Below are 12311 nucleotides of genomic sequence, written 5' to 3' on the forward strand. Positions count from 1 at the left end.
TTCCTCATGTATTGATTACCTAATTTAGGCCTGCTTTCCCCCCCCCCTTAAAAAAAAAAAGAATTCTACACTTCAGTAACTCATGGTTGTAGCTGTTGAACTAGTATTAGCAGAGGACCACCATTTTGTACAGTAATAATTTAAGAGTGTGCCAAGACAAAAGTTGGGTTGTGTTGAAACCCGGAAGTTCTGATTTTAATACTAAATTATGATCTCTACAGGTTTAGAGATCCTTGTGATGCTGGTAAGGGGGCTTTTGATCCAAGGAACTGGACAAATCATTCCTTTCTTGAATTGAACTTTAATGTCTCCTATCCTGTAGGTGCTAAATGACATGTACAAGTTTAGCACTTACCAATTAAAATAAAATGTGAGCTTTAATGTTTAAAATTGAGTTTATTGCTTTTACTTGATTGGTTTTTAGGTACTGTATATAATATACTGTAGAGTAAAAAAAAAAAGGGGGGGGGGACTTCATATTTTTTTTGATGTCCATTTTTCACCAAGGTGGAGTGATCAAAAGAAGGAAATGTATTATTATACAGTCAATAACTATCTTGCCAGATATGTACAGATATCACAATGCAAATGACCCTCTGAACTGCAACATCCTCACACCTCATCTAGAGTGCAGGCACTGTGCATGTCCATCAATGAATGTTCCTTGGAGTTTTTGATCCATGGAATTGGATGACTGTTGCTTACTTGGTTTGAGCCTGATTACCTGCCATTTTACTAGGTGTTGCATGACCTTTGGGTTTGGCATTCCTTTTCATCCCTTATGAATGTAATAAAGTACTTTGCACATCCAAATCTCATATTTCAAAAGTTTAACCAAAATTAATTCATCTATTTCTCTAAGGAAGGCTTGATGCTGGTGAGGGGTATTTTAGGGAACTGGAATTATCCTCCATTTCCCATTTCTGAGGTGCTGTATGACCTGTGTGCATGTTCCTCCCTAAATATAATAAATTAATACTGTAATTCATTACTGTTGCCTAAGTTTAAATTTTTTACTGAAGTATTAAAAGAATGTATAATTTTTCTTAGTAAATATACATTCCAACTGAGTTTAGGCCTGACTAGATATCAGAATGTGATTAGTAGACAGAGGAGTCTCTACCTCTCTCTGCTCTGTGATATTTCACGTGCCCTTAACATTACTGATTATCCCCTCAAGGCTCCTTGATGGTGAGAGGACTTTTGATCCAAAGAATTAGACCAGTTCTTCCCTTTGGATCAAATCTTATTTCCTCTTTCTCTAGGTGCTCTATGCTGTATAGCCCTTGTGGCTTAGCGCTTCTTTTTGATTATAATAATAATCTAGGTGCTCTATGACCCCTGTAAAGTTTAGTGCTTTTCCCAGATATAATAATAATCACTCTCTACATTACTATATTGGTCCCTTGAGTTACAGTGGTCTTGAGCTATGATTTACCTGCAGATAAATTTGAGTCACAATATGCATATGATGGTTGGTGGGTGGGCTACAGCCCAGAGATAAGATAGGGTGATGAAAAGGTCTTAAATGGAGTGAAGATGTTGGAGGCGAGTGGGAGGGAGGCAGGCAGGCAGAGGAGGTGGACTGTACGTGTACCAGACATGGGTGACAGGAGACTGTGACAAAAAGTGTAAATTTTAAGTCTTCAATTCTTTATCACTCCCTGCCTGCTCTACATGCCCCATCCTGCATGCCTGCTTGCTTTAAGTGGAGAGATGGTGGAAGGTGTGTTGGTGAATGGGAGGAAGACTAATACATGTACAGTGGTACCCCGAGTTTCGAACTGCTCCCAACTCTACCAATTATGTAAGTGTATTATTGTAAGTGTATTTTTGGGGGGTCTGAAACAGATTAATCTAATTTACATTATTCATTATGGGAACATATTTGTTCGGTATCAGCACCTGAACAGCCTTCTGGAACAAAGAAAGTTCGAAACTCTGGGTACCACTGTACCAGATGCGAGTAGCGGGAGACTATGACAAGTGTGTAAATGTTAAGTCCACAATTCTTTACTAATCTTTGTCTGCCTGCCTGCCTGCTAGCTCTGGCCTGTCTTGCCTGCCTTTTCTGTTATGCTCTACATGCCCTGGCCTGTCCTGATTGCCATATCTGGTCTACCTGTCCTTCCCTGCATCTGCCCTCCCTGCCTCTGCATTACCCTATGCCTGGGCACAAGCTGTTGGGTGCCAGTGCCTCTCGAGATATCGAGCTGAAGCCTATGTTCATTTACCACTGAAAACCCCAGGTTGTTTAAAACAACAAAGTATCCAAGGGGAGGCTGGGTGTGTTCTGGCATTTTGGAATTACCATAAAACCATATATTTTGGGGTTTGAGTCAAGATAGTTTTGAGGTGCAGTGTGTCTTCTGGAATGGATTAATATTACCTTGAGGGACCACTGTATATTAGTGCTTGTCTTTAGTGCAACAGGCATGTGTGAGTGTGTTTGATAGGAGTAAATGGAGATGAATGGTTTTTGGGACCTGACAAACTGTTGGAGTGTGAGCAGGGTAATATTTTGTGAAGGGATTAAAGGAAACCAGTTGGCCAGCCTTGAATCCTGGAGGTGGGAAGTAAAATGCCTGCACTTTAAAGGATGGGTTTGAGATATGTGTGAATGATGGTGAGTGTTTCTTTTTTAGGTCACCCTTACTTGGTGGGAGGCAGCTGGTGTGTTAAAAAAAGAAATTAGTGATTATCTTAAAATTTCATTTGATACATTTTTTTTTCTAACACGCCAACCATCTCTCACCAAGGAAGGGTGACCCAAAAAGGAAAGAAACACTATCACCATCATTCACACACAATACTGTCTTTGCAGAGGTGTCCAGATACGAGAGTCTAGATGTCACTCCAAACAATCAATATCTCAAACCCATCCTTTAAAGTGCAGGCATTTTACTTCCCACCTCCAGGATTCAAGGCTGGCCAACTGGTTTCCTTTAATCCCTTCACAAAATATTACCCTGCTCGCACTCCAACAGCTCATCAGGTCCCAAATTCTATTTGTCTCCATTTACTTCTACCAAACACACTCACACATGCCTGCTGCACTAAATACAAGTACTAATATACAGTGACCCCTCAAGGTAGTAATATTTCATTTCAGAAGACACACTGTACCTCAAAACTATCTTGACTCAGACCCCATTTCAAAAATTACCATAAAAACCATAGTTTTATGGTAATTCCAAAATGCCAGAACACACCTAACCTCCCTTTGGATACTTTGTTGTTTTGAACAACCTGGGGTTTTCAGAGTGGTAAATGAACATAGGCTTCAGCTTGATATCTCCAGAGGCATTGGCACCCAACAGCTTATGCTCAGGCAAAGTGGTAAGATAGGGTAAGGCAGAGGCAGGGAGGGCAGATGCAGTGAAGGACAAGTAGACCAGATATGGCAAGCAGGGCAGGCCAGGGCATGTAGAGTATAGTAGAAAAGGCAGGCAAGACAGGCCAAAGCTAGCAGGTAGGCAGACAGATTAGTAAAGAATTGTGTGAATTATGCAAGACATGTTAATTTGTTCTTCAAGTTAAGAAAGCCTAGGGAAAGTTTGGATTTGTCAGTTAAAAACAGAGTAGGGGAGTTAGTAGATGGGGAGATGGAGGTATTAGGTAGATGGCGAGAATATTTTGAGGAACTTTTAAATGTTAAGGAAGAAACAGAGGCAGTAATTTCATGCACTGGTCAGGGAGGTATACCATCTTTTAGTAGTGAAGAAGAGCAGAATGTAAGTGTGGGGGAGGTACGTGAGGCATTACGTAAAATGAAAGGGGGTAAAGCAGCTGGAACTGATGGGATCATGACAGAAATGTTAAAAGCAGGGGGGGATATAGTGTTGGAGTGGTTGGTACAGTGGACCCCCCGCATACCGTTGGCCTTACATAATGTTAAATCCGCATACCGCTACATTTTATCGCTAAGATTGTGCCTCGCATACCGCTAAAAAACCCGCTCAACGCTGTTCGTCCGAGAAGCGTCTATGTGCGGCCTGAGCCACGCTCACATGTTCCGCCGGTGGCATTGTTTACCAGCCAGCCTCCGCGGTAACATCCAAGCATACAATCGGAACATTTCGTATTATTACAGTGTTTTTGGTGATTTTATCTGCAAAATAAGTGACCATGGGCCCCAAGAAAGCTTCTAGTGCCAACCCTACAGCAATAAGGGTGAGAATTACTATAGAGATGAAGAAAAAGATCATTGATAAGTATGAAAGTGGAGTGCGCATCTCTGAGCTGGCCAGGTTGTATAATAAACCCCAATCAACCATCGCTACTATTGGTGGTACAGCTGCTGCTGCTGCTGCACTGTCAGCTGCTGCTGCTGCTGTAGCACAGTCAGCTGCTGCTGCTGCTGTAGCACAGTCAGCTGCTGCTGCTGTTGTACCACCGTCAGCTGCTGCTGCTGTAGCATCGTCTGCTGCTGCTGTAGCACTGTCAGCTGCTGCTGCTGCTGTACCACCGTCAGCTGCTGCTGCTGCTGTAGTACCGTCTGCTGCTGCTGTAGCATCGTCTGCTGCTGCTGTAGCACTGTCAGCTGCTGCTGCTGCTGTAGCACTGTCAGCTGCTGCTGCTGCTGTACCACCGTCAGCTGCTGCTGCTGCTGCTGTAGTACCGTCTGCTGCTGCTGTAGCATCATCTGCTGCTGCTGTAGCACTCAGCTGCTGCTGCTGCTGTAGCACTGTCAGCTGCTGCTGCTGCTGTACCACCATCAGCTGCTGCTGTAGTACCGTCTGCTGCTGCTGTAGCATCGTCTGCTGCTGCTGTAGCACTGTCAGCTGCTGCTGCTGCTGCTGTAGCATCGTCTGCTGCTGCTGTAGCACTGTCAGCTGCTGCTGCTGCTGCTGTAGCACCGTTGTTGGTGTGGCTTATTGAGAATACCAAGAAACAATTAACCCCAGAGGATTTGCCACCCAGGATAACCCAAAAAAGTCAAGTGTCATCGAAGACTGTCTAACTTATTTCCATTGGGGTCCTTAATCTTGTCTCCCAGGATGCAACCCACACCAGTCGACTAACACCCAGGTGAACAGGGAAAAATGCCTGGAACTAGTGCTCATATTGGTGAATTTAAAGCCAGCAAAGGTTGGTTTGAGAGTTTTAAGAATCGTAGTGGCATACACAGTGTGATAAGGCCTGTTCTGGAAGAAAATGCCAAACAGGACCTACAGTACTCAGGAGGAAAAGGCACTCCCAGGACACAGTGTCTCATCAGTCATTGCTGCATCTTCAATAAAGGTGTCATTTATTCTTCATTTAGTAGAGTAGTACATGCACAATATATATTGTGCATGTATCCTTCTCTTTGTGTGTAGGAAAATGTATATTTCATGTGGTAAAATTTTTTTTTCATACTTTTGGGTGTCTTGCACGGATTAATTTGATTTCCATTATTTCTTATGGGGAAAATTCATTCGCATAACGATAATTTCGCATAACAATGAGCTCTCTTGCACGGATTAATATCTCTATGCGGGGGTCCACTGTACTTTTGTTTAATAAATGTATGAAAGAGGGGAAGGTACCTAGGGATTGGCAGAGAGCATGTATAGTCCCTTTATATAAAGGGAAAGGGGACAAAAGAGACTGTAAAAATTATAGAGGAATAAGTTTACTGAGTATACCAGGAAAAGTGTACGGTAGGGTTATAATTGAAAGAATTAGAGGTAAGACAGAATGTAGGATTGCGGATGAGCAAGGAGGTTTCAGAGTGGGTAGGGGATGTGTAGATCAAGTGTTTACATTGAAGCATATATGTGAACAGTATTTAGATAAAGGTAGGGAAGTTTTTATTGCATTTATGATAGAGTGGATAGAGGAGCAATGTGGCAGATGTTGCAAGTATATGGAATAGGTGGTAAGTTATTAAATGCTGTAAAGAGTTTTTATGAGGATAGCGAGGCTCAGGTTAGGGTGTGTAGAAGAGAGGGAGACTACTTCCCGGTAAAAGTAGGTCTTAGACAGGGATGTGTAATGTCACAATGGTTGTTTAATATATTTATAGATGGGGTTGTAAAGGAAGTAAATGCTAGGGTGTTCGGGAGAGGGGTGGGATTAAATTTTGGGGAATCAAATTCAAAATGGGAATTGACACAGTTACTTTTTGCTGGTGATACTGTGCTTATGGGAGATTCTAAAGAAAAATTGCAAAGGTTAGTGGATGAGTTTGGGAATGTGTGTAAAGGTAGAAAGTTGAAAGTGAACATAGAAAAGAGTAAGGTGATGAGGTTGTCAAATGATTTAGATAAAGAAAAATTGGATATCAAATTGGGAAGGAGTAGTATGGAAGAAGTGAATGTTTTCAGATACTTGGGAGTTGACGTGTCGGCGGATGGATTTATGAAGGATGATTTTAATCATAGAATTGATGAGGGAAAAAAGGTGAGTGGTGCGTTGAGGTATGTGGAGTCAAAAAACGTTATCTATGGAGGCAAAGAAGGGAATGTATGAAAGTATAGTAGTACCAACACTTATATGGGTGTGAAGCTTGGGTGGTAAATGCAGCAGCGAGGAGATGGTTGGAGGCAGTGGAGATGTTCTGTTTAAGGGCAATGTTTGGTGTTAATATTATGCAGAAAATTCGGAGTGTGGAAATTAGGAAAAGGTGTGGAGTTAATAAAAGTATTAGTCAAGAGGGCAGAAGAGTTTGTAGATGAATGGTTCAGAGAACCGACATGTTGATAAATTAGACACATGTGCAACTCTTGGGTATCTTTATTGAGGATACACTGCAACTTCTTGGGATCTTAATACTTGGGAATTCTTCGCTTGCCTAATTCTTGGGCACGACCTACTTCAACATTGAACAAATGTTACACCACCTATGACTGCTGCACCTCTCCTGCCAACGGTTTATAAGCTCCTGATCAGCACGTATGCCGTATTCTATTCAAGATTGATGGACTGACCACATCGACTCAAGGTTGAGGGACTGATTACCTCATTCTCCTTCTGTTCTTCAAGATTCTCCTTTGTATGGACTGATGAAGCCACTGTGTGGCGAAACGTTTCCTCAATAAAGATACCCAAGAGTTGCACATGTGTCTAATTTATCAACAGGGCAGAAGAGGGGTTGTTGAGGTGGTTTGGTCATTTAGAGAGAATGGATCAAAGTAGAATGACATGGAAAGCATATAAATCTATAGGGGAAGGAAGGTGGGGTAGGGGTCGTCCTCGAAAGGGTTGGAGAGAGGGGGTAAAGGAGGTTTTGTGGGCAAGGGGCTTGGACTTCCAGCAAGCGTGTGTGAGCGTGTTAGATAGGAGTGAATCTGAGACGAATGGTACTTGGGACCTGACGATCTGTTGGAGTGTGAGCAGGGTAATATTTAGTGAAGGGTTTCAAGGAAACCGGTTATTTTCATATAGTCGGACTTGAGTCCTGGAAATGGGAAGTACAATGCCTGCACTTTAAAGGAGGGGTTTGGGATATTGGCAGTTTGGAGGGATATGTTGTAAGAACATAAGAACGAAGGAACACTGCAGAAGGCCTACTGGCCCATGCGAGGCAGGTCCAAGTCTCCTACCGGCTTAAGCCAAAGCACCCAACCTAGTCAGGTCAGGTCACATTGACTTAAGGGAGGAACACGGCAACCGACCTGTTAGCACAAGCTATCAGGTCTAACTCACACCCACCCACATCTACTCATGTATTTATCCAACCTATTTTTAAAGCTACACAACGTTCTGGCCTCTATAACGGTACTTGGGAGTTTGTTCCACTCATCCACAACTCTATTACCAAACCAGTACTTTCCTATATCCTTCCTGAATCTGAATTTTTCCAACTTAAAACCATTGCTGCTAGTCCTGTCTAGGCTAGATATTTTCAGCACACTATTTACATCCCCTTTATTTATTCCTGTCTTCCATTTATACACCTCAATCATATCCCCCCTAATTCTACGTCTTTCTAGAAAGTGCAGTTTCAGGGCCCTTAGTCTATCCTCATAGGGAAGGTTTCTGATACATGGGATCATCTTTGTCATCCTCCTTTGTACATTTTCCAGAGAATTTATATCCATTCTGTAATACGGTGACCAAAACTGTGCAGCATAATCTAAATGAGGCCTAACCAAGGATGTATAGAGTTGAAGAACAACCTGAGGACTCCTATTATTTATGCTTCTTGATATGAAGCCAAGGATTCTATTAGCTTTATTGCGAACACTTATGCACTGTTGTCTTGGTTTCAGATTACTGCTAACCAGAACTCCTAAATCTTTTTCGCAATCCGTAATATTAAGATCTACATTATTTAGTTTATATGTGGCATGGTTATTGTCCTGTCCAACATTTAGAACTTTGCATTTGTCTATATTAAACTGCATCTGCCACTTCTCCGACCACTGCATCAGTCTATTCAAATCTTCCTGGAGTGCTCGAATGTCCTCGTCAGAATGAATTCGACGGCCTATTTTGGTGTCATCGGCAAACTTGCCGATGTCGCTCTTTATGCCCTCATCTATGTCGTTTATGTAGATTGTGAACAGCAGGGGGCCCAACACTGACCCCTGTGGAACACCGCTCGTGACGCTTCCCCACTCTGATTTCTCCCCATTTATGCAAACTCTCTGCTGCCTATTTGTCAACCATGCCTCTATCCAGGAAAAAATTTCTCCTCCTATTCCATGTGCTTTAATTTTCCTCAATAGTCTCTGATGTGGGACCGTCAAAAGCCTTACTGAAGTCCATATACACAATATCATATTCATTACCATGATCTACCTCCTCAAATACCTTAGTGAAAAAAGTTAATAAATTCGTAAGGCAGGAACGCCCCTTTGTAAAACCATGCTGAGATTCGTTGATTAATTTATGCTTTTCAAGATGGCTACGAACTGCCTCGGCAATTATTGATTCCATAAATTTTCCCACTATGGAGGTTAGGCTTATTGGTCTATACCCCTCATGGAAGGTTCCTTGATGTTGGTGAGGGGCTCTTGATTTAGGGAATTGGATCTGTGCTCCAGTTCCCCGAATTAAGCCTGAATGCCTTCCACATCCCCCCTCCCCTGGGCGCTGTATAATCCTACGGGTTTAGCGCTTCCCCCTTGATTATAATAATAATAATAATTATTGGTCTATAGTTCGAAGCTAAGGACCTGTCACCTGTTTTGAAAATAGGTATCACATTTGCCATTTTCCACTTATCTGGCACCATGCCAGTTTGTAGTGATATGTTGAAAAGATTAGCCAAAGGTGTGCTAAGCTCCTCTTTACATTCCTTTAGAACCCTTGCATACAGTTCATCAGGGCCTGGGGATTTGTTAGGTTTTAATTTATCTATTTGCCTAAGGACCATGTCACTTGTGACCCTAATAGTGCACAGTTTATTATCGTCCTGTTCTACATAATTTATCATTACTGGAATATCGCTGGTATCCTCCTGTGTAAAAACTGAGAGGAAGTATGTGTTAAAAATTCTACACATTTCCTTATCACTGTCAGTGAGCTGACCCGAGGAACTTTTGAGTGGGCCTATCTTGTCCCTGATCTTACTTCTGTATACCTGAAAGAATCCTTTTGGGTTAGTCTTCGATTCTTTTGCAACTTTAACCTCATAATCTCTTTTTGCTTTTCTAATTCCCTTTTTTATTTCTCTCTTTAACTGAATATATCGATTTCTTAATTGCGCCTCTCCTCTTTTGATTTGCCTATATATGCCTCTCTTTTGACCAATCAGATATTTTAATCTATTGTTCATCCATTTAGGATCATTTTTGTTTGATCTGATTTCCCTATTTGGAACATAATTTGACTGAGCAGCTAGAACTATGCCCTGGAAAGCATCATATCGGCAACCATCACCACCTACCTGACCCTTAGTCAGGTCATTCCAGTTCAGCCCACCTAAGTAATTTTTCAGTCCTATGAAATCAGCCAAGCGAAAGTCAGGGACGGAGACTTGATTGCCATTATTAGGGGAATTCCATGATATATTAAAACTGAGTGATTTGTGATCACTCTCCCCAAGCTCATCATTAACCTCAAGATTATTAATTATTGTTTCCCTACTGGCAAGAACCAAGTCAAGGAGGTTATTTCCCCTAGTTGGCTCTGTCACAAACTGTTTTAAAAAACAATCCTGGATCGTATCAAGAAAGTCACCCGACTCTAAATTTCCTGTCAAATTGCTCCAGTCAATCTGTCTATAGTTGAAATCTCCCATTAGCACAACATTTTCGTATGTAGATGCCTTACGAATTTCGTCCCATAGAAGTTTACTGCACTCCCTATCAAGATTTGGGGCCCTGTAAATCACACCCAAAATTAGTTTTTCTCGGCCCTCGAGAAGCTGTAACCAAACAGATTCAGTGGCTGACGCTTCTAATTTAATATCTTGTCTAACACAACAATTTAAATTGTCTCTGACATACATCGCTACTCCACCACCTTTCCTGTTGACCCTGTCAGTGTGGAATAATTTATAGCCTTGTATGTGACATTCAGAGGGCATCTCTCTATCTTTCAGATTGAGCCAGGTCTCTGTTATAGCAATAATATCTATGTTTCCTGCACTTGCAATTAATCTTAGCTCATCTATCTCATTTCTAACACTCCTGCTATTAGTATAGTAAACCTTAAGGGAGCTAGTCCCTTGCTGCCCTCTGCTGTCCCCCTTTGTTTGCTGGCCTGTTCTATTGTCTTTATTTATAACTTCATGCTGAATGCCTTTTATACATTTACTGTTTCCAACCCTAGTGTTGCAACCTGCTTGTTTCCCACACACACCCATACCTCTATCTTCCATCAGTTTAAAATCATAGGCATTTCACCAATGGCCTTCTCAATCGAGTCTGCAAGTGCTACCACCCCTGCCCCAGAGAGATGTACCCCATCCCTTGCATACATATCATGTTTGCCATAAAAGTTGTTCCAGTTGTCAATGAATGGGATTGCAAGTTCCTTGCAGTATCTGTCTAGCCAGCAATTTACACCAATTGCCCTAGACAACCATTCATTTCCTACTCCCCTTCTAGGCAAGATGCTACATATGATTGGGATCCCTCCCTTAGACTTAATGAAATCTATAGCTGACCTGTACTTATCTAGCAGCTCTTCTCTCCTACCCTTCCCAATATCATTTCCACCAGCACTGAGACAGATAATGGGCTTGTTCCCATTACCTGACATGATATTATCCAGCCTGTTGACAATGTCCCCAACACCAGCTCCAGGGAAGCACACTCTATCTCTCATCTTCTTATTCCTATTACAAAAAGCACGGTCAATATATCTTACCTGAGAGTCACCAACCACAAGAATGCGCTTACCTTCATTAGCAGGGGCAGTAGTACCCTTACCTTCACTGGCCACTGAAGTACATTCATCCTGGAGAACAGAGAAGCGATTTCCTACCTTCAGATCTTCACTCTTAACTTTCCTTACTCTGATGCGCCTCCCATTACTGTGAACAACTCGCCACTTGTAGCAGGTGCTGGGCTGCACCTCACTGCTGGTAGCCGTTGCTACCTCCCCAACTACAGCCTCCTCACAGCGAGAGACAGACTGCACCTCACTGCTAGAAGTCTCATTCCCCACAACTCCAGCCACCTCACACTCTCTCCCAGACCCATTGAGGTGGACCTTCAGCCTCCTAATCTCCTCCTGGAGAAGCAAGACCTCCTCCTTCAACTCTCCAACCTCAGTTTTTAAAACACTGCAGAAGCAAGCCATGCTTTGTAACCGTCCACGCTAATCCCCAAAGCAGCTCAGGGTCTGTGACCTCACGTGACGACTGTTGTATTCTGAGCACCTCTGCAAAAACAGTGATAATGTGCAAGTGTGGTGAAAGTGTTGAATGATGATGAAAGTATTTTCTTTTTGGGGATTTTCTTTCTTTTTTGGGTCACCCTGCCTCGGTGGGAGACGGCCGACTTGTTGAAAAAAAAAAAAAAAAAAATTTGTTCTTTACTTGCATATTTTCAGTATTATAATAAATATAGCATTAATGAAGGCTGTGTGGGAAACAGCCAGTTTGTTAAAAAAAAAAAAAGTATGTAATGAAATTTTAAGAAAATTACTAATGTTTTTTTTTCAACAAACTGGCTGTTTCCCACATATCCTTCATTAATGGCAGTAGGTAAAATGAAAGGGGGTAAGGCAGCCGGGATTGATGGGATAAAGATAGAAATGTTAAAAGCAGGTGGGGATGTAGTTTTGGAGTGGTTGGTGCAATTATTTAATAAATGTATGGAAGAGGGTAAGGTACCTAGGGATTGGCAGAGAGCATGCATAGTTCCTTTGTATAAAGGCAAAGGGGATAAAAGAGAGTGCAAAAATTATAGGGGGATAAGTCTGTTGAG

The sequence above is a fragment of the Cherax quadricarinatus genome, chromosome 71, assembly GCF_038502225.1.
Source record: "Cherax quadricarinatus isolate ZL_2023a chromosome 71, ASM3850222v1, whole genome shotgun sequence".
Lineage (NCBI taxonomy): Eukaryota > Metazoa > Arthropoda > Malacostraca > Decapoda > Parastacidae > Cherax > Cherax quadricarinatus.